Below are 9,385 nucleotides of genomic sequence, written 5' to 3'. Positions count from 1 at the left end.
GTGCCTCCATTGTTGCTGGTCACCTGGCCCTTTCCCCATCCATCTTGGTCAGGGCTCGAGTCCTGGTGGTTCTGCTATCATCCAAAGGGGCAGTGTGGGCTGGTGGGTCTTCCTCCAAGGAGCAGGTAAATGCAGGGATGGGGACCACACCCTTGGACCACATGGTTTGGGGTTCTGTTTGACATAAACAATCTTGACTTGTGCAATAAAGCCAAGCTGCTCTCTTAAATCTTCCATCTTTGCTTAAGCGGCTTGCTTTTGATTACCTATGTGTGAGGACTTGATTGCACAGTTTTTCCATTAAGGCTAACATTGTGAGGCCTTCCTGTGTTTCTCCCATCTCCTAGTTTTTATCCCATCTCCCAAAGTGTCTTGTTGAGTTAATAATAACATAACATAACAACAACAACAACATTTGATTTATATACTGCCCTTCAGGACAACACCCACTCAGACCGGTTTACAAAGTATGAGTTACAAATTTATATTAATTGTAATAAGGCAACTACAATTAATATAATAAATTTATTTAGTTGAAATTAGAAAGTTGCATATTTAGTGGACACATCCTAGGAAAAGCACTGGTGTTATGGCTGACCGAAGCTTTTTCTTTCTGCCCTTGAAATCACGGAACTCCCTTTACTGAAGATCATTAGAAAAAATGTGAACAGAATCAAAGCCCCTTAAGGAGATCTGTGTTATTTTATGATGTGCAGCAAAACCAAAATAGCTTCAGCTGCACACAAAGCATCTCATCATAATGGACGGATCCAGGAACAAAAATAGAGAGCTGAGCTGTGTTTTCTTTCCTTTTAAAAATATGAAGCTAGAGTCTGGCAATGGGCAAGTTCCTACTTCAAAGGAGTATATTGATCTCTATTTTTCTTTTTATACTTATATTTGAAATTTCCTTTATCAAGGAAATATACTGGCTACTACAAAGTGCTCCCCTGAATGCTGTTCTGCATAGAAATCTTCCTGCCAGTTTGGCCAATGTTTTGAGCTGTATTAAATCCAGCCCTTCCCTCAATTCCCTTCCCTGACCATATGATAAACAATGTAAAAGCTAAAGGCACTGATTATCTGTTTGCTGGTGCATATGCAGAGCAGAAGCATAAAAACGGACCCTTCCCCTTGAAATAAATAATCTATAATTTGCTTTTCAAGAAAAAGTTTCTCAAAATGAAAAACAATCCAACAGAGCAATAAAGACAATAACAGTGCAACATAATCACAATGCAGCTGCAAAAATATAACAGAAGAAATAAAAGATGCATACAAACAGCTAAATTTGTTCAAAGTTTAAACTAATGCCCCTGTCCAGTGAGGAACAAGCTTGTTCAAACCAGCTCCAGCCAGCATATGCAGTGGTTAGAGTGTTGGACTAGGAGCTGGAAGACTCGGGTTTGAATCCCCATTCTACCATGGAAACTTACTAGTATTTAGGCCATACATACAGAACTCTGGAGAGAAACTGATACATTATAGGGACAGAACAGACGAAAAAGTCCAGTGCAGAAAACCCCTCTCCCAGGAGCCTCAGCAAGGGATGGAGGAGAAAGGAGGAAAAGGGCAGATGAGTGGCTGTGTGCTAGGCAGGCAAAACAGGATTGTTTGGAAGGCTCCAGGAGCCAAAGTGGCTAAAAGAAGCTGTCAAAATCAGAAGCTGACTGAAAAGATGCAACTGAGGAAATAATAGATGATGAAGAAATGGAACTGGAGAACTGGAAGGCCAAAAAACAAAATAGGACTGTAGGGGGAGTATGAAACATCTCTTTAGAATCTGCAATTCAAACTGATGCTGTGCCCATCAGTAATCAGTGTAAATAGCTTGTTTCCTTCATGCCAGGTCAAATGCAGGGGGTAAAGCATACAAATGCCAACACATTCAGGTCAGTAGGCAAGAGTGCTGCTGAACTTCTGCTACACTAATGGGCTTCATGCCACAACGCTGTCTGTCTTCCCCGAGGCATGGCAAAGTAGATCAGTGAGGACTAATGATCTAAATGACCCTCACTGAGTCCTGAGTCTTGGCAGAGGGTATGGATTTCAGGGGCCATTTTCACACTGTCTATAAATCGCGCAAGACTCACGGAAGGCTGCCGGCTTCCTCACGCGATTTTTAACACCATCCGATTACAAAACGCCGTAAATCACTGTTTGTGGCATTTTATAAACAGCCCTGGGCTGAATCCACATTACCTCCGTGCGTCCTGGTGTTGCACTAAATGTTCGCTAAACACCCGGAAGTATAGTGTCTTTCAAGCGCAATTTCTGAATCATGCTAGAAAGACACTATACTTCCGGGTGTTTAGAGAACATTTAGTGCAACACCAGGACGCGCCGAGGTAATGTGGATTCAGCCCTGATGGCATCGAAAATCACACAAGAAAGCCGGTAGCCTTCCATGAGTCTTGCACGATTTATAGACAATGTGAAAACGGCCAGGGAAAGGGTTGTGCTTTGTGAGAAACCTTCATTAGAGACTCTAAAGAACTTTTGCCTTCTCCTGCTGTGTGTGATTTGGTTGTCTGTAGCCTTGCTCTGCTGGGACAGCCCCAAAGTATACTTTCTCTCCCTTTCTGGAATAATGTGCCCTGGACTGTATACAGTAGTTGAGTAGCTGGTTAGAGCACAAGTGGAGAAAAAGTTGAAGCAAATGTGACTGAACACAGAAAAGAGCACATTATTGTGCCTACTCTGTGGCATGACAGAGGCAGAGCAAGCTGACTTTTCTACCACCATTGCAGCTACACAACACTATCTGGAAGAGATTTTCTGGGTCGTGAAGGTCCTTTTATCTCAAGCCCTAGAAGTTGTTGACCCAGACAACACAAGCATGCTGTGATTCTTTTACAAGACCTTTTGAAGATAAAATTGCTTGCATCCACAATGATTTAGATACTACAGTTGGAGTGGTTCAATCTCAGGATGATATTAGGGCATAGTCTGGTTTTAGTTGCACTTCCATTAGTGAGACCTGATGAAGTACAAAAGGTGCTTCAAAGTGTGTGACCTACCTAGGATTGCCAGGTCCCCTCACCCTCTGGACAAGAGGCAGGGGCAGGAGAACTGGCACTTACCTTGGTTGCTGTCTTCATGTGCGCACTTTGTGTGTGCATGATGACGTCACTTCTGGGAATCCCCTTTCTAGGAAAACTTCAAAGAAAATACTAAACATTTAAATGTCCAGTGTTTTGGAAGATGGTTCCATTGATTCTGGTCTGACCTTCTGTGGAAAACAACTAGGTGCCATCCTCTATATGACAGCTCTTCAAGTACATGTAGACGGTTATCATATCACCTCTCAGTCGTCTTCTCTCCAGGCTAAACATTCCGAGCTCTGTCAACTTTTCCTCATAGGACTTGGTCTCCAGATCCCTCACCATCTTTGTTGCCCTCCTCTGGACATGTTCCAGCTTGTCTATATCCTTCTTAAATTGTGGTGCCCCAAACTGAACACAAGACTCTATGTGAGGTCTAACCAGAGCAGAGTAGAGCGATACCATCACTTCGCGTGATCTCGACACCTTGCTTCCGTTGATATAGTCCAAAACCACATTTGCCTTTTAAGTTACCATATCACACTGCTGACTCATGTTCACTGTATGGTCTACTAAGACCCCTAGATCCTTTTCACACATACTACTGCCATACTATAATTATGCATTTGATTTTTCCTTCCTAAATGCAGAACATTGCATTTATCTCTGTTGAAATTCATTTTAGTTTGTTTTAGCCCAGTTTTCCAGCCCGTCGACCATATTTGCTACCCCTCCTAATTTAATATCATCTGCAAATTTAGTAAGCATTCCATCTATTCCTTCATCCAAATCATTTATAAAAATGTTGAACAGAACTGATCCCTGAGGAACTCCACTTTACACTCTTCTCCAAGAGGATGAGGAACCATTAACTAGCACTCTTTGGGTGTGATCTGTCAGCCAGTTACAGATCCACCTAATAGTAATAGGATCCAAACCACTTTTCACCAACTTGTTGACAAGGATATTGTGTGGAACCTTATCAAAAGCCTTACCAAAATTGAGAGAAACTATGTCTACAGCATTCCCTTGATCCAGTAAGATAGTAACTTTCTCAAAAAAAGAGAGAAGGTTAGTCTGACATGATTTGCTCTTGAGAAACCAATACTGGCTCTTAGTAATCATAGCCATCCTTTCTAAATGCTCACAGACTGACTGTTTGATGATTTGTTCTAAGACTTTTCCTAGTATAGATGTCAAGCTGACAGGTCGGTAGTTACCTGGATCCTCCTTTTTCCCCTTCTTGAAGATGGGGACAACATTTGCCCATTTCCAGTCTTCTGGCACCTTGCCTGATCGCCAAGAATTCTCAAAAATAATAAACAGAAGCTCAGAAACTACATCTACGAGTTCTTTTTGTACCCTTGGGTGCAATTCATCTGGCCCTGAGGACTTAGAACGGGACCACAAGTGACGCCTGACACAGGTTGGACACTTGCCAGCTTCCCTCAAGTTTTGATGGGAAATGTAGGCAGCTTGGCGGAATGTTGGACAAGTGACAGTTGAAAAGTCCATTGGACAGCAGTCAGAGAGTCAAGCTGCAAGACCAGGATGCCTACATTTCCCATCAAAACTTGAGGGAAGCTGGCAAGTGTCCAACCTGTGTCAGGCGTCACTTGTGGTCCCGCTCTTAGTTCCATTTAAAGAAACTAGGTGTTTACGTATTGTTACATTCAGTTAACAACTGGTGGAAAGCTCTGATATTTGAAGAGAAGAGGTTTGGGGTACGAGAAAGTGGGTACCAGCCTTCCTAACTCCAGAAGAGAAAGAGAATACTAAAAGAAAGTATACTATTGTGCTTGAGGAAAAACTAGTATCCACAGAACTGAAATCTGTGCATGTTCTGATTTTACCTCAGAGATATGTATGTTGGATTACCTGATTACACTTGACCCTTCTCCTTCAAAATAAATAAACTAGTTAGTTATTTTTGAATTTTAAATACACCTCTGGTGCCATTTCTGTTGTTTAAAGACAAGGGAACATCATAAGTAGAGGCAGTGCCATGATATGAAAGTAAAACCCAGAACAGATACAAACTGGAATAAGAAAAAAAGATAAATTTGTGAGGAATTACTACAAAATTCATGTCAGAAATGGTACCACCACATTGAGAGAAGGAAAAGTAAGAATATTGGGGTTCCATTTGGAGGAGAAGAGGAAATGGTATGGGGAAGGGGATACAGATGGAAATGAGGTGCCCTCCACAAGTCCTTGCAGGTTCCCTATCCTGCAACTGGGCCCTCCGTGGCCTAGCTGAAACCATGCAACTGGGCCCATCCTGATGACTGACATTACATTTCTTGGCCAAAATTTTCATGGAGAGATGCTGCCAGGTGGACGGAAATGAGGGAAAGCTGAAGATAGGGGGAGCAGATAAAAGTAGATGGCTAGTGAATGGGAAGAAGAGGAGGAAGCAGGAAAAAGTGAGAGGCTATGGGTGTTTTCAGGAAAGGGAAAGAGGAAATGAGGTGGAATGAGATGCCCCCTGTAAGACCTTGTGGGTCCCCCACATCAATATATAAGAGAAGGAAAGGAAAAAAGAAGCAGGAAAGGTGAGGAGGGGGGTTGCCAAGAGGAGGAATAGAGAACATAGAGTGAAGACAGAGAGCAGGACCACAAGTGACACCTGACACAGGTTGGACACTAGTCAGCTTCCCTCAAGTTTTGATGGGAAATGTAGGCATCCTGGTCTTGCAGCTTGACTCTCTGACTGCTGTCCAATGGACTTTTCAACTGTCACTTGTCCAACATTCCGCCAAGCTGCCTACATTTCCCATCAAAACTTGAGGGAAGCTGGCAAGTGTCCAACCTGTGTCAGGCGTCACTTGTGGTCCCGCTCAGAGATACAGGGGGAAAAGAAGTGCTCCCCTCAAGTTCGTGTTGGTTCTCCACTGTGCAACTGGTCCTGGTGGCCACTACTACACTGCTAGGCTATAGTTTTCCCAGGTTGAGGGTACCAGGGGGAGGGAAAGCTGGAAACAGGGAGGCAAATAAAGGTAGGTTGGCTGATGAGTGGGAAGAAGAGAAAAAAGCATGTGAAAGGGAGAGGCTATGGGAGTTTCAGGGAAGGGAAAGAGGAAGCAGTGGGGAAGGGCAGAATGAGATGTGGCTGCAAGTCCTTGCAGGTCCCCCACTAATTTACAGGTAATGATGTCATAAAGAGACAACGTTTTTGAGCTACTTTTCTTTTTTCTGTCAAGATTTCCAATAAGTGCACCTGACTGAATAATTTAATTGGTTAGATTTATCCGTTCTGTTAACCAAGTTGATCAAGGAGAATTTTTTTTTAAAAAAAACACATACTCATCCACTGTATTCATATCATCATCTGAGTGACATAAATTTAAAACCAGAGCCACTTTTTAAATCTTTTCTATATAAAATAAGCACTAATTTTATATTCATTGCTTTTTCTAAAAGAACACAGCAAAGTTAAAATTGAAGCAATTTTTAAAATCAAGTTTTCTATATAGTGTTTTTATTTGCGATATTATTTCAGGGACTGTAATAACACAAACAGAAGATTGTTCTCTAGTGTAACAGAATTGACTGTGCTACAGGAACAGAACAATTGCTATCAAAAGGCAATATACATACATACATACATACATACATACATACATACATACATACATACATACATACATACATACATACATACATACATACATATAGTAACATAGATACATAAAGCTGGAAAGGACCGCAAGATCATCTAGTACAGGAAGGAAAAGACAGCACTCTGGTGGGGAGAGCTGTGCATGGTAAAGGATATCGAACAGTCATGTACTTAAGAAAGTGTGATAGCTTCTACCAACCCACAAAGGAAGGATTGTGTGAGGATACTGGGATGTCTCTTTTGGATCCTGAATGACTAATACAACCAATAGTGTTGTGAGACATGAAGGCTGAAATCCAATCTCTTGTAGAGAATCCTGACTAGGACACTGGACACATTAGCATTGTGAAACACTATAAATGGTTAGAATGCACAATATCTTCATTCTGCAAGTGGAAGGGCTGTATGCTAAAAATGAAGCACAAGAGAAGTGCAAAAACTTAACAAGGATTTTCACCCAACTTGGAATGTTTTTGGAGATCCAGTAAGGAAGATAGACTTTAGAAAATTGAGATATAATCAATAGCATGAGAAGCAGGGTCCAAGTCCTGCTATAGCCTCAGTATAAACTTTTACCCACTTAGAGGTGCAAAATAGAGGTGTCAAGGACCAGCAGTCTGTCACTCAGAAAAAAATGTGAGACTAATGCTATAGTGCAGGAAAAGGAGCAGACCAAAACTTCCGAAGTCATCAGTGGGAGTGAAAACATAACATATCCACACTAGAATAATGAAAGCAGTGAAACAGGTGTGATGGGGCCAAAGAAAGGACAGGCAGTATGCACCATAAATGAACCTTGTGCTGCTAGCGGAACAACCTATGCTGTAAAAATAACAAGGGGATAAAACATAAAAACAGATTACCGTGTCAATGGATTAGCAAGGGCATTCCCTAATGACAGTGGTCCATGGCAGCAAAGTACCAAACAAAAGAGCAGGCCATGGACCATCACAGTGCATTGCAAGGCGAAATAACCCATGTCTCCAATTACAGTACCTAGGAGTTGGAGCCAGTTAGTTGAGGAAAACATAATTGCAATGCATTGCAATGACATGGAGCATTTGCAGTAAAACAAAGGCAAAGAAAAGTAAGGTATGTTTAGTACTCTAGGTGAAAGTAGCAGTAGTATGACAAAGTCATTTTGCAGAAAACCAGGAGCCCCCTGGAGACACACCCTCATAGCAGGGCCCCCACTCTGCAGGGGTGGCCCCCAAGATGGCAACAACTCTCAGAGTCATAGCATCACAAGAGTGCTCTGAGAAGAATAGAGCACTGAAAGCACAAGTACAATGCACACATGCTTTCTCTAGGAAAGAAGAAAACAAATTTGGGTACCCCTTGAAGTATGAAACTTAAACTGAAGACCAAATTCTGCCAAGGTGATAGTTAAAAGTATATAAAAACACAGAACCGCAATTGTGAAAATGAAAACGCTGAACAATCTTAATAAAATGTAAATCAATTAAGACTGAAAAGATAAAGATTCGGTTTCGTTTTCTCGGCCATGTCAGACGCTCCTCTCCGCAGGTCCGGGAGGAAGCGCCCGAGCAGCCTGACTGGGCGGCTGACCTGCAAAGGTTAGCCCCCAAGACTCCCAGTGAGGGTGTCAGGGTCCGGAGCGCAACGGGAAGAACCCCCCCCGAAATCGATGGGGGGGGGGGTAAATTGCCTGTTTGCTCCCATGGAGGCCGGCAGACTTGCGCAGCACTTCGTGTGCTGCCAGGCCATGGAGAACGGCAAAAAGCAGATCTAAGGTGAAAACCTGTAAGTAGCGAATCCCTTCTGTTACTACAAGCATATGCAAAGGATTGGTGGGATTTGAAGCTAAGAAGGCTCGGATTTCTTCCCCCTCACTGAGTTTTGAAACTTGGCTGGCGGATTCCCCCCCCCCCCAAGATGGCGACGAAAAAGCAGAGCCCCGCTATGGGCAAATCTATCTCGGCTGCTTTGCAGGGGAAAGGAGAGTCTCTGGAAGAGCTAGTAAAGCGGTCTGTTGTCGAAGCAATAAAGCCCTTTGTTGACAAGTTAAACGAAACTGATCAAAGGGTTGGCTTAATTGAGAGTGAAGTGAAAACCATTAAGGAAGCAGCGGGGGGGCGGAAAAGTCTGCTCGGGAAAATGCAGCATTCATGAGGGCAACAAATAAAGACTTAAAGCTGTTGGAGAACCAACTGATCGGGTTGCAAGTGGACCGTGCACAGACAATATTGCGGCTCCAGAATGTGAAGGAGGAGGAAAATGGGAATTTAAAGGATTTGGTGTCGGAACTTTTGGCGATACCCACAAAGGCAACTAAAGAAGAGTTAACAAGCGCCATTTTGGAAGTCTGTCGGGCTTCTTCAAAATATGCAACGAAGCGTCAGCTGCCGCGCAAGATTATTATAGACTTTTTATCTAAGAAGATCCGGGACACCATCCTATATAATTCATACAATGCGGACTTGGACTTTCTGGGCAATAAGGTTAAGATATTGAAGGACGTTCCATTTTTAGTTCGGAAAAGAAGATTTAAATATAAAAGGTTTGCAGCTCTTCTGAGGAAACGTGAAATAAAGTACAAATGGTTATTTCCGGAAGGTATTTGGTTTAGCTACAAAGATCAACCTTACAAGATAACATCAGAAGATCAGCTAAGGGACTTTGTGTGTAAACATCAAGATTTCCAGCAAGAAGAAGAGGACTTTAAGCCTGAAGGGGGAGGGGAGGAGGGCACTAGCAC

Source organism: Eublepharis macularius, chromosome 1, assembly GCF_028583425.1.
Source record: "Eublepharis macularius isolate TG4126 chromosome 1, MPM_Emac_v1.0, whole genome shotgun sequence".
In the NCBI taxonomy this organism is placed as follows: Eukaryota; Metazoa; Chordata; class Lepidosauria; order Squamata; family Eublepharidae; genus Eublepharis; species Eublepharis macularius.
Note: the sequence above shows the minus strand (reverse complement) of the source record.